Source organism: Lycorma delicatula, chromosome 5, assembly GCF_047948215.1.
Source record: "Lycorma delicatula isolate Av1 chromosome 5, ASM4794821v1, whole genome shotgun sequence".
Taxonomy (NCBI): domain Eukaryota; kingdom Metazoa; phylum Arthropoda; class Insecta; order Hemiptera; family Fulgoridae; genus Lycorma; species Lycorma delicatula.
Window position 1 is genome coordinate 23,096,673 of NC_134459.1, and position 21,035 is coordinate 23,117,707.

At 32.5% G+C, this 21,035-nt stretch overlaps 2 protein-coding genes across 4 annotated transcripts in view; one reads left to right on the plus strand and one right to left on the minus strand.

Moving 5' to 3' along the window:
• The window catches only part of LOC142324805 (protein D3-like), a 138,688-nt gene that overhangs the window by 100,235 nt on the left and 17,418 nt on the right, over positions 1-21,035 (minus strand). The window lies entirely within an intron of this gene.
• The window catches only part of LOC142324806 (uncharacterized), a 58,679-nt gene continuing 50,497 nt past the window's right edge, over positions 12,854-21,035 (plus strand). The window contains exon 1 of one of the 3 annotated variants that reach the window (XM_075365824.1): positions 12,854-13,312. The gene's annotated coding sequence lies outside the window, so the exon portion shown is untranslated. The remainder of the gene's footprint in view (positions 13,313-21,035) is intronic. The other 2 variants (XM_075365822.1, XM_075365821.1) reach the window with 2 other exon arrangements.

The window sequence follows — 21,035 nt, forward strand, 5'->3', positions numbered from 1 at the left end:
TCATCTGTACTATTTTTACGTAGTATTCATCCGTATTCAATATTCATTTGTTACTAAATATAAAAACTTAGAAAAAACATCAAAATAAAAAGAAAATAAGCGTCTAGTGCCTTGTGTATACGCAAAAATATACATCTCGTAGAATTTTTTAAACAAAAATTTTAAACCCCTCTCATAATTATATATATACAAGAGGGTTATCGCACGCATACACATACATCTACACTAATATTTTCTGTACGTTGTAAAAAAAAATGCAATTATCTCATTTACAATTAAAGTTATGATTTTTTTAGTTTTAACGAAACAGAAATTAGTTTTCGGAAAACAGAGATTAAAGATCGCATTATACTATAGCACCTGCAGATTATATCGCATGATTTTAGCAATGTTCTATCAACTTGAAAGCGGTGTAACCTATAAAACGAAATACGAACTAAATTGAATAAAAAACGAGGTATGAAACGGGGAAATAATCATATTTCTATCGTTTTTCATTCGTGAGATACAAGCTATTGAATTTCGTATTTTGCACGGAGAAAATACAAAAATCGCCGTAGAAACAGGTTTATCAATTATTTTATTTAATTTTTTGTGATCGACGGAAAAAAAAATTACGGTTAAAAAGAGCGCATTCCGTAGAATAAAAATCACTAAAAAAAATTTTTTTAAATTTTTGTTATCGTGTCAAGGTAACTTCCCCCTTAAAATCTCTTATCCCATCAAGAAAAGGATCGTCGTAGCGGAAACTTATTTACGTTCTTGATCCTTTCGAGAAATTTGTCAAATATTCGCGGAAAATTTTCCTATCGCCAGCATCCCGGCGAAGAGTAAACACGATTCGGTTAAAAATATCGTAAAAAGGGAACGGGTTTAACTCGTAAAACTATATATGACCTTTCGTTAAGGCTCCAGAGGAACCGTGGCCGACATTCGGAGAAGAATTTCTGCCGGGTTGAAAAAATCTATACTCCGGTTAAAAATCTATACTCCAGTTAATAACTGGAGTATAAAAACCGCTTTTTTATGTATAAAAAAGCGGTCGTTAGGCTGTGTGATTTGTGTGAGGTGCATGTGCGTGCGTTTGTTAGAGTGACAGTGGTGGGAGTATGTGTGTGGTGGAGACTCGCACTAATCGGTCGGTGCATTCTAGACATTCGACCGTGTTGTACGTGTATCTGTTTACGGCTAAATAAAGTAATTTTAGTGTCGCGTATGCGGTGTCAATTCATTCGTAAACAGCGATATAAAATACAGATCTTACCGTAAGATTTTTCACGATTTAAATTAGAAATCGTATCGCGTTAACGACCGATCGACTACTTAAGAGAATAGACAAATCTAACTATTAGCAGAGGATGTGGTCTCCGCTGTTCTCAAATTTGTCTAGTTGCGTTTTATCGGGAAGGATATTTGAAGAGTAAAAGTTTACGAATTAAATTTCCATAGTATCGATGAAGCGATGACGAACTTCGACAAGAAATAGACGGCGTTACAAAAATATTTTGATTCTCAATATGAAGATTCGAGCGCAAAAGCGCGTCGCTGTGCGGATCAGTTACAACATCTTTTGTAAAAATACGATGAATATATAAATTTTGACCGATATAAATACGAAATTTTCCGACCTCCGTAGCGTCTCGGCATTTCGTGCGCGGTCCCGGGTTCAAATCCCGGTCAGGCACGGCATCTTTTCTCATACACTACTAATATCCTCCGGGCTAACGTCTGTAGCTGTTGATGACCGCTCTTTCATAACAAAATTTAAAAAAATACAAAATTTATTTTTTAATTTATATAATTTACATATCGCAACCGTTTATTTTAGAGCGGTTCGGTTTAAGTTGCTCGCTCTGTATGCGTATGTAAGAAGGTACTAATGTTTTGTTGGAACTTCTGGACCGCATCTGAATGATATTTTTATCGATTATTTCAATGAAATTTGAGAAATCTGTTATTAGTAAATTTATCGAAATCGCTAAGTTTCAGAACGAACTATAAAGTTAAAAAGAGAACGTGTTTTTTGTCGGTTACCTGATTTAACGACTTAATATACGAGAAATAAAATACGCGTATACGGTAATGAAAATAAAATTTAGAAAAAAATGTCTACTTTTATTTTACTTTTTTCACGATATCGGCTGTAAAATATAAAATGTTATTATACGTGATTTTCTTAAACAAGGATCGAGGGATTTTTTTTTGTTTTTAACAAAAATACATTTAATTAACGTTAAGTCTTAAATAATCGCTAGAATTAATTTTATCTTAGCGTTATCTTTATCTTTCTTACAGAATTAAAGCTAAAGCGATTTTGCTTCAGCGCCTTTATTTACCGGTGATTTAGTTTAAACCTATCGTCCAGATCGTTATCTATTCTACTGTTTATATCGGATTTAATATGAACAAACCTATTTTAACCGGACAAAAAGTAAAAGAATTGAGATTTCACAACTATCATTTATCACTATATCGGTGATTACGCAAATAGATAAATGAATTCACCGATCTCTACGGTAAAGCGGTAGCGTTTCGGTCTTTCATCTGACGGTCCCGGGTTTGAATCTTGGTCAAGCATGGAATTTTTCACACGCTATAAACTTTTTGTTTCGAATTCCCGTCTTCAAGCTTCGAGTTCATAAGATAAATAATTAATTAATCACCACAAACAAAAATTATGTCCGGGAATATTTTTTCTTTAATCCATTAATGGAATATATTTATTCATATATTTTTTCGATTTAAATTTTTAATCTCGACGTAAATCATTAAATATTTTAAGGACAAAAAATCACCTACTACCTTCACTTCTATTTTCTTATCTGTTACTTGTTACTAGCCCTTTAAATTATGTTTTTCTGGCGATTCGTAAATGTTTAAGGTAAAAAAAGGATTTTCTTTTTAAAGATAATTTATTTTTCTTTTTAGATTTATTGTTCTTTTATTATTAATTACGTATTTTTTATTAATATATTTTATCGTTTTTACAAAATATATTGTACGATACTAAAAAAAAATTAATTCTTGAATTGATTTTACCGATCCCAGCTACTTTCTTACTTGAAATATTTACCAGTAGGTTCTCTTTAAAATAGGTTTAAACGTGCTTAAAAAAAAAAAATTAAATCCGATCTTCTTTAAATATTTGTTTATTTATTTTCACATCTAGCGCTGTATCTGTAGAAGGGAAAGTATTGTTGCTTTTTTTTTTGTCTTCAGTCATTTGACTGGTTTGATGCAGCTCTCCAAGATTCCCTATCTAGTGCTAGTCGTTTCATTTCAGTATACCCTCTACATCCTACATCCCTAACAATTTGTTTTACATATTCCAAACGTGGCCTGCCTACACAATTTTTTCCTTCTACCTGTCCTTCCAATATTAAAGCGACTATTCCAGGATGCCTTAGTATGTGGCCTATAAGTCTGTCTCTTCTTTTAACTATATTTTTCCAAATGCTTCTTTCTTCATCTATTTGCCGCAATACCTCTTCATTTGTCACTTTATTCGCCCATCTGATTTTTAACATTCTCCTATAGCACCGCATTTCAAAAGCATCTAATCTTTTCTTCTCTACTCCGATTGTCCAAGTTTCACTTCCATATAAAGCGACACTCCAAACATACACTTTCAAAAATCTTTTCCTGACTTTTAAATTAATTTTTGATGTAAAAAATTATATTTCTTACTGAAGGCTCGTTTAGCTTGTGCTATTCGGCATTTTATATCGCTCCTGCTTCGTCCAACTTTAGTAATTGTACTTCCCAAATAACAAAATTCTTCTACCTCCATAATCTTTTCTCCTCCTATTTTCACATTCAGTGTTCCATCTTTGTTATTTCTACTACATTTCATTACTTTTGTTTTGTTCTTGTTTATTTTCATGCGATAGTTCTTGCGTAGGACTTCATCTACGCAGTTCATTGTTTCTTCTAAATCCTTTTTACTTTCGGCTAGAATTACTATATCATCAGCAAATCGTAGCATCTTTATCTTTTCACCTTGTACTGTTACTCCGAATCTAAATTGTTCTGAAAGTATTGTAAACGATCCAAATTGGGTATATGCGGTTTTCACCGGATCTTGACGTTTTGACTCCTAACGATCCCAAAAAACCGGATGGAAATTTTCAGGATATTTGTGGGTGTTCGCTATCGCCCTCCAAATCACCTTATATCTCCAGAGCTATTGGACCGATTTTGAGCAAACTTTGTCAGATTACTTCTATATAAAGAATATAATATTTAATGGCACTGATGCCATTAAAACGCTACAACAGTTTGGTTTGTTTATCCGTAAGTACCACATCTATCCTTTCCCTATGTAATGTATAAGAATGAAAAATTATTAATATATTCATTATTATATTATATTATAATCTGATGCGGACACCACACGACTTACTTGTACGCCTATTAAATTACATATACACATTTTATTAAAATGAAAAGTACATAAAATATTATTTCACTAATAACTTCTGATTTTTTAAAAATTATTATTATTATTATTTATGGTATCAATGTTTTACAATGAGAGGTTAATAATTATTAATAAATCGACATATTTAAATTAAAAAAAAGATGAAGTCTGATTCGAACCGATATGCCTTCTCCTAATCCAAATATTTCATTAATTAACATTTTATTTGGCTATAACTCTGGAACCGCTGAAACAAAGTACCTCTTATAATATATCGTTGAAAAGGTCTCGATCAGGACTTATTAGTGTCCCGAAAATAAAAGTCTAAAAACCAAATCGTTTTGGATTTTGGGTTTTTTGGGCGCTTTTGGTTCATTCGATTGCAATCGAAAGAGGAAGTACACAATTAGATGTTGCAATGGTCCTAAATCCAAAATTTCAACATCCAACGGCTAATCGTTTTTGAATTATGCGAGATATATACGTAAGTAGATACGACGTCACGCCAAAACTAGTCAAAATGGATTCAGGGATGCTCAAAATGGATATTTCCGTTGGAATCTGAAAACCGAAATTTTTCGCGATCGCAATACTTCCTTTACTTCGTACAAGGAAGTAAAAACAATAACGGTAAATAATAGTTATTCTAACACAAATCAAAACATTCCATATTTTTCAAAGAATTTTTATTAATTCATCAAAAGCCATTAGAATTTTCTACTGTTAATTTACGTAAAACCGAGATAGAAATTATATAATACATGTTTAGTTTTGGTTAGCGTAAAATATTATATATAACTGACAACACGAATCAAAATAATAACGATAATAATATTATATCTATTCATATATAAAACAGAAAACGTATTTTTTTTTTTTTAATAACAGAAAATGATACTTTTTAATCTAAAAACCGAACGAGTCTGTTTTTCGTTTTTTGCTTGTTTTTTTTTTTTTAAATGAAGCTACTGAATTTAAGTTAATTAAATCGGCGTCTTTTATCCATATAATCAGACCGTACTTGTACACCTTAGTAAAACAACAAGCGCGCGTAATCACATCTTAGGATGCAATAATAATCAGTTCAGCATCGATTTAAACAAATTAATTTATTTGTATAAAACAGTTTGTTTTCATTCTCTACACAAAAGTACCCGACAATAACGATAATTATTTACGACATATATTTAATAAAGAATGTAGTGTAAAATACTAGGGGGTCTGAAACGCCTTGCATAAATGAAACAAATATGGCAACTAGCTTACATTTTACGTTTTTCAATAAAATCTCACATTTATTTTTTTAAGCAGTCGTCGCTTACAGTTATACATCTCACATAACGAAGAATAAATTCAACGGTCGAGTAAGTTCCACGGTGAATACGTTAATTTCGACGATTAAGAATCGATCCTGGCTGTGTTTCATCGATCGATGACCTCTGTAGATCCTTCAGTACATCGTTCGTTGTAAAACGAATAACCTTGATATCTATCTTTAATTAGGAAAGAAGTGAAAATCCCACGGGTCCAAACTCCGTGAGTAGGAGGGTATGTAATAATTTCAAATTTCATCTTACAAAGGTTCGGCCGTTTTGCGGTTGAGCTGCAGAATTATCGGCTTCGTGGGTTGTCGAATACGACATTCAGGATTTAAAAAAAATTTTTAACGACTCAACGAATCGATTCATCCGTATCCTTTTGGCGCTTCTTATCTCTCGTACAAATCGTTCGACGATGCAGGTTCATCCTCAGCATTCGCTTATCCGGGTTCTGATGCGTGAAATTTTATCGCCAGTTTACTTTAGTACTTTGATCTACAGTTTCGTTCACTAGCGTCCATTTTTGCCGTAATTAAAGAATTAATTGCTGCACGTTGTTTTAGACGGCAGGCGTACTCGATGCCGTAACATATCGTCCTCCCTTAATAACTTCCTAACTATTAGTCTTAGAGACGTAAACGGGGTGTAATTCTATAACTTACACGGTCAACTCGCCGATAAAACTTTGAAGTTGCGTCGCTTGGAAACGGATGGGCGGGAAGGGGACACAGCGCAGATGCGCCAAAACTGACCCTCTTGCTCATTTCCATTCGGTATAGCGCACGACTTAGACGTGATAGCGCGGCGTTTTCGTTTAGATTTTGTCAAGATAGATCGATTTAAGTAACGATAAATGTATTTTGTAGAATATTTACGAGTAAAAGATTAAAGTAAACGTGTAAAAGAGTATAAAAATTCAATCGGTCGGCCTCAGTCCGCTCAAAAGCCAGCCGGAAATATAAATTACGCGTGTCGCTGGAAAGAGGAGGTTATGGGACACGCGCAGGTACCACAATGTCAGATTCCGAGCGAGCGAGACTTTTTCGGGATTGTCGCAAAGCCGGTACGGCGCGCTCAGAGAACGACGCCGACGGCGCGGGCACCTCTACCGCTGCTTTATATGCCTTATCACTGTTACTTCTCATATCACAGGCCGATGTTCAAAAAAATTGTCGTCGAATGTTAGTCGAAATAAATATCATGTACCACTCAGTGCCTGTTTTAAGTTAAAATTAAATTTAGTAGGCAGTCAACGTCTCGTTTTTATTTCAATCTTAAACACTAAAAGCGACTCGTTGACATACATACCGACCGGTTTACTGTAGAGTTGGTCAAAGGAAGGAACTAAAATTTTCCATCGGAGAATTCAGTTTTGTTAAAAAAAAATACGACGGTGGCTCTCCCATCGGTCGGTCTGTAGCTCGGAGGAACTTCATCAAACGTCTGTAACGTTTTAGGTTAAACCAACGGCCGTGAACACCGACACAGCCTCATCCGATTTTTTTCCCGTTACGTTCCAGGTGTATTACATTTTAGCTGCCCTATAATATAATATAATATACATACTTTCGAGCATTAAAACGACCGAGAAATTTGTATTAAAATTTGACAGATTCATTTGTTTTTTTTTCTGCAGGTTCTTATCTCAAGAACCGACTCTAATATTCTGTAAAAATTTGTTTACACCTTTAATCCGACATTTTTCCACGAAAAATAACTAAAACTCGCAAAAATTATATTCCTTTAATCTCTTATACTTTAGAAAGTAATAATCCATTTAAATTATATTTTATGAAGTCGTCTGAAACGGTCTCTTTTCATAATATTAAACGTATAATATTTGAATACGATTTGAAATAAATAAAATACGGCAGAATTAATTATAGTAATAATCGTTTAAGTTTCAAATTAAGCAAAAACATATTTTATTACGTTTTTAATCGGTTATAGATTCATATATTAAGAAATATAGAAATTTATTTGATCTCAGACAAGATACAAAGACTTACTGCTTTTTTTAAAAAAGTATTTGTTCATCGAAGGCTTAAATACATAAAAAATAAGCTATTCCGTGAACGGAAAAATAGTTTACCGTTCTTTTTATATACCTGTGCTACAGTTAGAAGTAATAGATAGATATAAGCGAACTGTTACGTCGAATACGACAGAAATTAAAAAAAATATTTAAGCTAGTGGAGAATTTGTTCGAATAGATACAAAATTCTTTATTGAAGCGCGCATTGAAAACGTTGAACGTCGCCGTTTCGAATAGTTATTTCACCGAAGGAATTTTTTTATAAATATTTAGTCCAGAAAGTTTCTTTCAGAATTTCAAACTATATTTAAGATAACTATATTATAAGATAAGATTAACTATATTGTACGATCCGAACAATTTTCTTTAAATTTTACTTAAATATAAAACGACAAGTATTAGGTTATACGTAATTATGGTATAACGGTTAAATATTAAAGAACGATATCAAAAAAATAAATTAAAACAATGTATATTGTTATAGGGATGATGTAAATTTACATTAAAAACATCCCTTTAAGTAAAATCGAATAAATTAAAAAATATATATATTTTTTTAAATTCACGTAATTGTAACATAAAATACAGAAACAATGGCTGCAAAGGGGTTTCCTGTGCGCAGGTATGAGTCACGTATTTAAAAAAACATAAAAAAAATAAAGAAAGTAAAATCTCTCATAATCGCTATAAAATAAAAAAGCCCTTATATTAGTTAAGAAAGAATTAACTTTCCTTGAATAAAGATTTAAACGTAAAAAAAATTACATTCGATCGGTTCTGATCTATATTTATTTGAACTTTAATGAAAAACGTTAGGCGATCAAAATATTAATTTAGAAAACCGACAATATTTGATCGAATTACATTTGTTACTTCGGAATAAATTTTAACTTAGCGACAATATAAAGTCAGATATTAATTAGTTTTAGTCGAGTTTAAAGAATTACATATCAAATACAAATGTAATTATTAAACTTTTTTGAAAACACGATCCGTTTGTATACATCTTTAATGAGTTTTCTTATTAAGACTTAAGACGATCGCAGGTAATTAAATTCGGAACAAAATTTATTTATTTTGTAATTACGTACGTAAAATGTCATCGGCAGACGTTTAAATTAGTTCGAAATATTTTCAAAGTAATACTGCCAGACGGTAAAAGATAATAAAATCTAAGTCGATTTACGGAGACCGAAGAGATATTTGTTTTCATTAATACGCAGAATGATTCACGAAGATTTTTTTGCCTCGGTGTTTAATTTACAATCGGACATGTAAAGACATGTAAAGAGGGGTTTCTGTTTAATTCTCTCAAAGGACCGTACATGTATACGTATGTAGGTAGACACGTGTTATACAGTACGCGTAAATATATAGTAATAAGTACATCCGAAGATGAGCGCAAAGAGCGTTGATCAAAGTCCAAAGTTCAGAGCGTAAAATCAAAGAAATTTTCAAGCGATAATCTTATCGATCGAACGCAAATAACTAATCAAAGATGCATTGAAACAAATAAAAAAAATCAACAAAATTAAGTGGCAAAACGGAACGAAGAACAGCGACGCACAACACCCTGGGGTCCCTGACTCGCCTCAAATCTCGGATAACTTACAGATCTAAAGCTTTACGGCCTAAAGTTCTCGCTGTTATCCAGGAAGTTAACCGCGAGGCAGTTCACATGTTTGTTCGGTCCCGATTTATATCTTGTACTAAATCGCCGAATCTCCTCTCGAACGGCTGGCGATCCCAGATAATCGTGTATTTCTTTGTTTTTGACAAACCACGGCGCTTCTGTTATATTTCTCAATAATTTGTTTTAAATCGCTGTTCGACTTCGATGTTGTTACTCTGGCTTGTCGTACAACACGGCTGGATTCCTTATATACAAATCGGTTTCAGGATCTCTGAGTACAGCGATCGTTTGTTATATAATGATAGTCGCGATTCCCTGCCGAGCGACGGATACATCTTAGTGAACTTTACCTTACGCTTCGTCGTTTACTCCCCGACATGACTCTTCCGCGTTAGACGGCGATCCAGATGCGGTCCTAGATAACGCACAAGTCAGCACGCGGACGAAAACGCCATTAAGTTGAACTCGTGGGCAGTCACCTCTCCTCATCGTAAACGTAACGCGTGTAGAATTAACCGAATTAACCTTCATCTTCCATCTAGGTAGCCGCTCGTCGATTAGATCCGATCGTTTTTTAGTTTAGCGGAAGTTACGATAGAGTCGGCATCCGCAGTCAGCCGTTTACGTAACCGCAGTTCATAGTTTGCGGATGACACGATTCACAAAGAATGTAACAGGCGTTTAGGACACGTTCTCCGTGTAAAAATGAGAGAAGCAAGTTCATATAAACGTAAGTTTCGAACCGCTTAGTTAGCGAGTGAAAATTCTAAAAACGAACGCTTCTTTCATATATTTAACTACGTTATTTTAAGTCGAACAAATATTATTAAATAAAAATACAAGGATAAATTAGAATTTATCGTACAACGGTCAAGATGTTTGTTACTTACGAGCGAAAAAGAAAGAGCACACGGCATACATTTGTTTCTCGAAAGCCGTCTTAACCTTTCATTTTGATGAAAAAGGAATGAAATAAATTTTAATCGATACATTTAGGTGATTTTCCTTACTCGTCAGATTATTTTTTTTTACAGCAAATTCTGCGAAGAGGGTAAAAATTAACGATAACATTTTGAGGCAGATTATTATTAATAGGCGGTTAAGAAAAGCAAAAGCTATGACGACTTAACAATAAGTCATAAATCTTCGGTAGAGGGACAGCTTTCTTCTTTCTTTTTCCTGTTTAGCCTCCGGTAACTACCGTTTAGATAATTCTTCAGAGGATGAATGAGGATGATATGTATGAGTGCAAATGAAGTGTTGTCTTGTACATTCTCAGTTCGACCGTTCCTGAGATGTGTGGTTAATTGAAACCCAACCACCAAAGAACACCGGTATCCACGATCTAGCATTCAAATCCGTGTAAAAATAACAGGCTTTACTAGGACTTGAACGCTGGAACTCTCGGCTTCCAAATCAGCTGATTTGGGAAGACGCGTTCACCACTAGACCAACCCGGTGGGTTCGGTAGAGGGACAGCTGAGAAGGTTAATCTTAACACAAAATTTGAGTTAGGAGTTTACCTCCTTTGTAACTAATTACCTAAAAGGAAGAGAAAATACACCTCGTATTGTTTGCTTTCATAATACTAGATTTACATTAAATATATTTCCTAGATAGGCTTGACGTTAAGATTAATTATAATTTTTACGTTCGAAGAACCAGACTTGGACACTAACATCACAACGCAGTGATGTTTACTAACCCACCGAATCGGTCTAGTGGTGAACGCGTCTTCCTAAATCAGCCGATTTGGAAGTCGAGAGTTCCAGCGTTCAAGTCCTAGTAAAAGCAGTTACTTTTATACGGATTTGAATACTAGATCGTGGATACCGGTGTTCTTTGGCGGTTGAATTTCAATTAACCACGCATCTCAGGAACGGTCGAATTGAGACTGTACAAGACAACACCTCATTTACAGATACATATCTCTCTGAAGTAATACCTGGACGGTAATTCCCGGAGTCTAAACAGGAAAAAGAAAGAAAAAGATGGGTTACCCGAAAATGTTCGTTATTTATAACGAATCCTACGATTAGCCGTAGGATGTTGAAATTTTAGATTAGGGCTGTTGTAACATCAATTGTGGACCACAATTTTCGATTGCGATCGAAATTAAAATAAAATTTTAATTTATGAAATGTTTGGATCTTAAAGGGAAGGCTCATCGATTCCAATCACACTTCATAACGTTTTTTTTATTTTAATTTTTTATTTATTTCTTTTAACTTTCATTTTTTTAGTTAAATATATTGTTTTAATAATTATTAACCCATTATTTAAAAAAAAAATTACAATAATAAATACAGTAAATTACAATTCAATAATATATATATATATATATATATATATATATATATATATATATATATATATATATATATGAAAAAAAAATCAGAAGTTATTAGTTAAATAAAATTTTATGGTATTTTAAAAACGTGTATATCTAATAGATTTGGTGAAGTATCTGATTATTTAATATTAATTGAAAGTTATAATTTATAATCGAATTATTTTTGGATTTTCTACTTTAATTTCTGTTTAATTTTAGCTACATTAAAGTTAATTACAGAGTGACTGAAAAATAGACTCTCATAAGAACAACATATACACTCAGACGTGCATGCCCGATCTTTAATAAGGTGCAAAAAATTTGTATCGTTTAGTTCATTACTCTTCTGATATTGTCGCACAATATTCTTGCCAAGTCGGAGCTGATCGTCATTTCGTTTCTTTGTTTTTTTGTTGGCGATCGTTTAATCGCTCTTTGATTTCATATAATTCGTTATATTATACTTAAAAATTTACGGGCGATGTACTGTATATAGATATTTTGAATTAAAATTAATAGAAAAATAAAGAACGGCAAAGTTCAGATCGTCCAAGGTGAAACAATAATCGATAGAAAAATATCATTATCGGCCATAATGATGTACCGCAACGAAAAGTAACAGAAAATTTTGAAGAAATGAAGCTTTAGTACATCGGTAACAAACACGCGGATGAAAAATCGCTCGATCAGGAGAAAGAGTTAATAGATACTAAGTCGATAAGGGGAAAAGCACAGATCAGGAATATTCTAACATCAGGGTATGGAGTAGGGAAAATTAGTAATCTCAGTTAGTTTTTAAAATTTCAAAATACGATTTTGAGTTCTAAAAATCCAAAAAATAAACGATATATGGGATGTATCTTATTTAGAAAAAGTAGGGCTAAGAGAGTAGTAATCGACTGTATGAATAATATGTAACTGATATTTTATGCGACTGGAATAGTATAAACAAAAATTAGAATAAGGAAAATCGAGTTTTTTTTTTTGTCTTCAGTCATTTGACTGGTTTGACGCAGCTCTCCAAGATTCCCTATCTAGTGCTAACAAAAAGTAATGGAAATATTTATGTTCATTTGAAATAATATCGATCGAGAAATAAATTGTGAAGATTTTATTATTTAATCTAGCGATACACAAGTAAGAATTGTAAATATGTTTAGATGTTTAATGAAAATTTAATTAAACGGAGATGCAGTATTTTTTGTCAAGTGTGCCGCAAAAGAAAAAAATAAAAATTATTAGGTTTGTGGTCAAGGTCGCAGACAGCAACGTCGCCAGCAGTTTTGTCAATTTCGCAATACCGGGCTAGAATTTGTCAACAAATGAATGAACGTTGTAATAAACAACATACCAACGAATTACACACGCAAGATTATTATTATAATTCTGTGTGGACGATGTTACCAGTCTACCGACCAGTTCTGTTCGTGCTGGCGTTAGCAGTGTAATTTTTTTGTTATCGATAAATCATCGGGCTAAGCTCTTTACAAGATTCAAGTTATATAAATACTTTATTTAATTCTAACTTACTGTTCGCGGCTGTTTCTGAATTGTCGGAATATAATAAAAAAAGGTAAAATTATATTTTATTATTTTTGTATTTGCGAATGTAATGTGTGTTCGATGCAGAGTGTAATATTTTCAGTTTAGTCTTCTGTTCTTGTAGCGTAAATGTTATTTACCGTATTGTTTTCCTTTATTATAGTTGACGCGTAAACTCTTCTTGCGATTCTGCTGTATAATTATAAATTTAACAAACTTTAAATAGCGTTTATGCGACTTATTATTTTTTCTTGTATCTTATATAGAAATAACCCACTACTTTACGCAAGAAAGAGTTGCAGGAATCCAGATTTTCAGACGTTAGTGAATTAAATTTTTATAAGGCTCATATTTATGTATTGTATTGTAATCAGCAGCTCCCGGGTATTTTTGGGGGAAGGAGGAGTTAGTATTTAGCATATGCAAGCGTATTCCTGGAATAGTAGTAATTCTAAAAGATATTACGTTAAAGTCTATGTTTTTTATTTTTATGTAATTTATCTTTCTTTAGTCTTGTACTTGCTACATAGCATTGGCTGAGATGCGCAGAGCAGCATGGCGCATCATCACCTGTCCCCTCTGCACCAATAGCAACAGAGAAGGGAAGCGCAGCTGGCCTGGCAGCACACACACACACACACACACACGCACACTCAAAGGCGAAGAACCATCCAAACATAAATTTCTACGAGCAAAATAAATATTAAAATTAAAAACCGTAAAATTCTACAATAAATCACAGAATCGTGATCAAATCACTTGTAAAATTGATCAAATCACTTGAAAATGTTCACAAAAATATACTCTATGCCCTAATACTAATCGAGTAAATATTTAATAAAAAACATAAAACTGCGGGACGCGAAAACACGTGGTTTTAATACGGGCCTCTTACCTAAAATATATCCTTCTTTACACGTGAAAAAGATATTGTTTTAAACGGTTAATTACGTAAGAGTTAAAAACTACATGAAGTTAATAAACGAACCCGTAATTTAAATGTTAATGTTAATCGGAAAAACAAATAAAATAAATTCGTGTGATGTACAGATTATTAAATATATAATCGAATTTTTAATTTCACCCTTAACTGGGCCCCGCAAAGTGTAGTCTCACCCACGAGTGCGTGTCATTAATTAAAATTTTATTGGGGGCTATAACTCTGGAACCGATGAAAACAAGTACCGCTTACGATATATCGTAGAAAACCTCTCGATCAGAGCTTATTACTTCGGTTAAGAAAAAGTCCAAAATCTAATTTTTTTAAATTTTGGCTTTATTTGGACGCTTTTGGTTCATCCGATTGTAATCAAAAGGGGAGGTGCACAAGTAGATGTGTTACAACAGTTTTAAATCCAAAATTCCAACATTTTACGGCCAATCGTATTTGAGCTACGCGAGGTAATTACGTACGCACATACATATGTACAGACGTCACGCAAAAACAAGTGAAAATGGATATTTCCGTTGAAATCTGAAAACCGAAATTATTCGCGATTACTTCCTTTTGAAGTATCATGGGAATTAAAAATTCCACAGTAGGAATAAATGTACATTTTTAACGTGGATAACCATATCTGATACGAGATAGTAATAGCGTATATAAGTAATTTAAGTGTTTATTGTGGCAATTTTGAAACCAGGATAAAGTTGTACATATTTATTATGCAGCATTTGTATGCTTTTTATATTAACCAAATGTAAAAAAATATTGCGTTCTTGTGAAATAGTTTTCTCATTTTCGAGGTTTATTTATTAAATCGCTCGCTAATTTACGTAACTTATATTGGATTTTACTATAAGTTTCATTAATTTATTATACTGTTGTCACTTCTCTGTACAGCGTTTAAAAACAGCTGTCAAAAATGGGAAAATAGAATACGGGTCGAGTTGAAATTTAATAAAAATAAAATGTTGATACCAGTATTTTTAATAATATTCATTTTTTTTCTCTTTCCGTAGGGGGAGGAATAATCTCTGCCAGCCGCCGTCAGGCCAGCACTGACGGTAGTGCGGGGTTCTCCCCCTCTAAAAAACTGCCCCCCTATCATGCAGGGGCCGGATCTAAAAAAGGATATTTTTATCCCTTTATAAGGGATTGAATAATACCGGAAAATATGTTCGCTAGGAAACATTTCTGCCCTTTGAATAAAATTTTGAGATACGGGATCCTTAAGGTCCACATCTCCTTGCCTCCTACACCTATCGTGACAAATTAATCGCCGTCACGTACAAAAAATCATCATGCCGATTTCATCCAAATCGGTCCATCCGATCGAGAGATACCCGGTTTCTGGAATTCTTCATCGCTGAAATCGTGTCGTTTGGTTAGAAACAGACACGAACGGTAGCGGTTCGTAGCTAGCATTAACGAGGTTGATTTTCTTAGCCTTTTCAAGGCCGCGGTTAAAGTTTTCTGTAAAATAAAAGAACCGAAAATAAGAATGAATCGATAGCAGAAAGCAGGATAATAATCTAATTCTACATTTTATTATATTCAAGAATACGGCACACCGTTTCTAAGCACATTACGCTTAAAGGCGTATTCGGTTTAATCGAATAAATAATAAAATGTCAACAGATAATATTTTTTAGTAATATTAGGCGATAAAATGTCCGCTTAAAAACACTATACTCCAACGGCGGTTTATTTCAATTTCTATGTACGCAGAAACAAATACGTGATTAGTTTTTACTAATTATCTTCTCTTTAGCCCTTCTGATTTGGCGATCAAAGAGCCCTTGCTTTCCGCCGTCTTCTGATCGCTACTGAAAAGACAAATAAACACTTTAGAATTCCTTCCGCGGATGATCGAATTAGAGAAGCGAACGAAAAAGGAAGTTTCCGTAAACACGTGGCGTAAAAAAAACTATCTTCCGCCGACATGCCAGGGTGGGCTCTGCGGGAACGACAGTGCTTTCTCTTCCTGGCAGTTTCCTATGTGCGCATGCGCACAACAGCTAAACACCACGCCGCTGGAACTGTGAAGCGCACAATTCCGTACAAAGATTTTCGTATCTTTTTCATAAACTGGGGGATGGCTACTGACATTAAGCTTAAGGATTATTATATATTGTACAAGTATAAAGAAAGAATTTAAGAAAAAAGGACTCGTTATATCTAAATTTTATCGATAACATTAAGCGAAAACAGGTGGTGCTGGAGTCCACGGTGCCTATACGCGAGCCGCTGCTGGTCATAAAACACAAAGATTTTCAAAAATCCAGACACGCAAAATATGAGCCGTATTATTAAGTTTTTATATTAAAAAAAAAGTCAAGGAAATTATATTCATTATTTATGAATATTTTCTTAAAAAATAAATCGCAATAGACGTAAGATTTATTTGAATCGTAATGCGTTTCTGAAATACGATAATCAGAAGGACAAGGATTTTTTTGTCTTGAAATATCAATTCCCGGGCGTTTAACTTTAATATGACGAGATAGATAACTAGTCGTCGCACCGGCATAAGGTATTGATATACGGCAAAGATTACACAAGGCTTTTCCAGGGCTTGCTTCAGAAATGCAAGTTCAGATGCGACTTCTTTTTCTGCAGCTAACATTTATAACTTTAAAAACAAATTATTCTTTTATAAAAATACTTATATTATATCTACTTATGTACGATTTAAAAAAATAGAATACCGATAAATCATTTAGAAAAAATCGGCTTCTGAATATATAAACTGAAAAAAATATATATATATTTTAGTTTTAGTACGTCGATGACAAAACCGTTTAAACTACCTTTTGTTTCCATTTTAAACTATAAAGCCTTTTTTTCTTAATATTAGTACTTCATTAAAAATAATACTTTATTTTCGGATCAAGTTACGATAATATATCCGATAAATAGATATATAAACACATAAAAACAAGTTGTAATCTTAAACGTATTTCCATCTGTCCTTAAATAAGAAAAATAAATTTGTTGAAATTTTTTCTCTCAGGATGTAAGCTTTTTAATACACAAACAAAAAAAAAATCTTAATTTTTTACTAAATATATTGTAATGTAAATCGAAACTAATAATTTTTATTTTCCAAAGCTGTACGTAGAACAATCCAAAAAATCAGTTTAAATATCTCTTTTAACCGTTATCTTTTATTTATTTAACTTATAGCTTTTTTAAAGCAGAATAAATAGCAAGCTCGTTTTCATTTTCACAAGGGTTATTATTAAATTGATACGACGTAAAGTAGCAGCAAACGAAAAATCTGTCATAATAGAATGAAGTTAAGTCAGACTATTCTCATGAGATATTTATTAAGGGGCTGATTGAGGCCGCGGAAGGAAAAATATTTAACGATTATAATAGACTACGTATAATATAATCTCTTCTTTTTCTTTTTTACAATCTTTTATAAACTTTGCTGATGATATAATTAACGGTAACTCCGGTAAAGATTCGTCGATACTAATTATAATACCGTTACGTGTTACAAATTTCAAACTTAATTGACCCACCGGGTTGGTCTAGTGGTGAACGCGTCTTCCCAAATCAGCTGATTTGGAAGTCGAGAGTTCCAGCGTTCAGTTATTTTTACACGGATTTGAATACTAGATCGTGGATACCGGTGTTCTTTGGTGGTGGTTGGGTTTCAATTAACCACACATCTCAGGTATGAGAATGTACAAGACTACACATCATTTACACTCATACATATCATCCTCATTCATCCTCTGAAGTATTATCTAAACGGTAATTACCAGAGGCTAAACAGGAAAAAGAAAGGATTCAAACTTAATTAAACGGTCAGTAAGCGAAGTGATATTCGGGGCGATAGAATGATAAAGATACATACTCGTGGAAAAATTTGCTAAATTTGTATATCTTAAGTGCAACAACATATGTTTTAATAAACCGGGAATCTTCGGCTGAAATTAAGATTTGAACCGAATTTCCTAAGGATGAAAACACTTATGCGGTCATTATCTTGAACCGTTACCGTCGAATGCGAACGGTTCGTCTTCTTGGTTTACAGTGCTGTTATGTCACAGAGATACGGACGGTCAAAACGCTTAAATATTGAACAATTTTAAATGTAGGTCGGCAAACGATTATGATATGAATTTTGCAAAATTTTACATCTCATATTACACGACAAAATCTTTGATAAATATGGTCTTGATGAATAATTTTTCTGACTTAAAAATTCGAGAAAATTTTCGTCTTGTTTAGAGGTTTTATTCTATTGGCGGTATCGATGACAGCCATTGTATGATTTTTAATTATCATAAGAAAAAAGTAATTTAAAAGAAATAATGTGTATAAATGCACTCCATTTAGAATTACGTTTAAAACGATATGTTTAATGATGGATAAACGTAATAAAATATTTTTTTATAGTAAGAAATGTTTTAATAAATAAAAAAATGGTTCAATCGACAATTATAAATATGATAAATAATAAAAATGTATCGGTCAAACGCTGACAGAGGACTACTTTGCAAAGAGTAATTTTAGAGATAATTATTTTTTCGTTTAATTTTTTTTTTTAGTAGCTGGACGCATCGTAAAAGATTGTGTGAAGGTGTGAGGGGGTAGGAAAAAACCCAGCTGGCTTCCTTCGCTCTGATTGGCTACCGTAGGACAGTACTATATCACGTGATGGTTCGATTCAAATACAACCGTACACTTGTAACGGTCAATATTGCTATACGAGTTACAATGTTAGTAATCCTATTTCTTATATACACATCCGGTATAATTAAATTAATTTAAGATTAGTCGATTATTTTATATCGATTACATTTTATAAAAATAATAATTAATCTCCTTTAATTTTAATAAATATATTAAAATATTACGATAGTTTATCAATTTTGTAAGGTAAAATTTTAATATTAAATAATAACAGATCAAATTTTTCCGATTTTATTTACAATACGACCTCGTACTATCCTACACGTATATTTTAAGGAATATTAGGTAAATGAAATTAACGATTTAAAAAAAACCAAATTTTTGCCCAGAATCAAGCACGGGACCAGCAGATTTAGAAGGTAAGAACTATATCGACTGATCTGCCGGTTTTTAATACGATAGAATGTTTAATTTATAAAACGAAATAAAACATTAAAGAATAAAACAAAGTAATCGGTAAAACTTGTAATTAACTCGATTAAATTTAAGGTTCTAATAAATAAAACTGTCGGCCAGATACATACAACAACGTTGCGTTAGACTCTAAAAACAACCTACATACCTACATTTATGTAATCCTTTTATGTTTATAAGTACAGAAAACATAATGTTATTTAATACATCAACTAAACAGTTTGCCGACCGACCTCGTAGGTAGGATCTAAGGATCTAATGTGTGGGCGCGCGCAAATTGTGAGGGTCGACAGTTAATTTAATTCCTTACCAAAAATGCACTGCAGCAATAATATCGTTGTCGGACCTCCAGTATAATTATGCCTCATCATAGTTCTGTTAAATATTATAAGGAATAAATATAGCCGAATCAAACTTAATTTTAATCTGACGTATTTTTTATGTACCGTGTACCGATTGTTTGAAATTATTTCGTAAAATAAAAAAATTACATTACTCACTGCGACAGGAGAGCGATCCCATCTATATATTTTTAAACGTTCAAGTTCATCGACGCATTGAATTTATAAACTTTTATTTAAGAAAATATCTTCCCGTAAATGATGTTTTAATCTTTTATTTTTAGAAATCATCTCCAGTTATTAATTAAGAAATGGTCCGCAACCGAAAAAAAAATATTTTAAAGGAAAAATTGAGAAAAGATTAAACAAATAATAATATTCATTTTTTTAATAATTCAAATGGAAGTGAATATATCTTTAAAGAAATGTTATTCTATTTATTAGAAAGAATATAACTGATTTAAGATAGAAAAGAAACATTTAAAGCAACTGCAGACTAGAGGTGAAACATTACCGTTAAAAAACAAACTGACACGGCAAGACAACTAAAGACATAAATCATCTCTTATATTAGAGAAAATTACACTGTCCAGTAAAAAAAACAAGCCAAGGGTGATGTTATATCTCATGTACACGTGTTCATACGTTTTAATATATATATATATATATATATTTTTGTGTAGAGAGAAAGAGAGGGATAATAAGTGAGTAAACAAGCTCTGTAACATAAATGATTTATTATAAATAACGAACAAATCTGTTCATCTTTTATCTCACTTTGGTTTTTTGTCTATGCGATCTAAGTGTACGTCAAATATGTTTCAATACACACACACACGCGCGCGCGCACGCATAGCAAAGCAAATAAAATGTTTAGACTGCGTAGAATTAAAGTAAAGAATTAGTATAATAATTTTATGTGTCTTTCATTAAATATTATTAAAATTTTTTACATTTCCAAGCACACAACGTAGAAGGGATAAAATATTAAAAGCTAATAATTTTTCTTAATTTACTGTTATTTATTATAATTAATGGAAGAAATAGAACTACGTTGACAAACAAAACTGGATTGTTTGTCAACGTAGTTTTACGAGGTGTCATTTTCTTCAAAATAAAATGCTTAATAAATTTTGTGTTAGTAAAAATTATATCAAATAAACAATCATAAAGATATTGAAAAATAAAAAAATTAAGATGGCCGCCAATTATTAAGGTGACGTTTATAAAATTTTAATTACTGTAGGTTTACCGGCTCCTGAGAAATAATTTTTTGTTGAAAATCACAAAATAGCGTCCAGAAGGAAAACAAAGCAAAGTAGGACTTATGTCGATATAAACTTTTT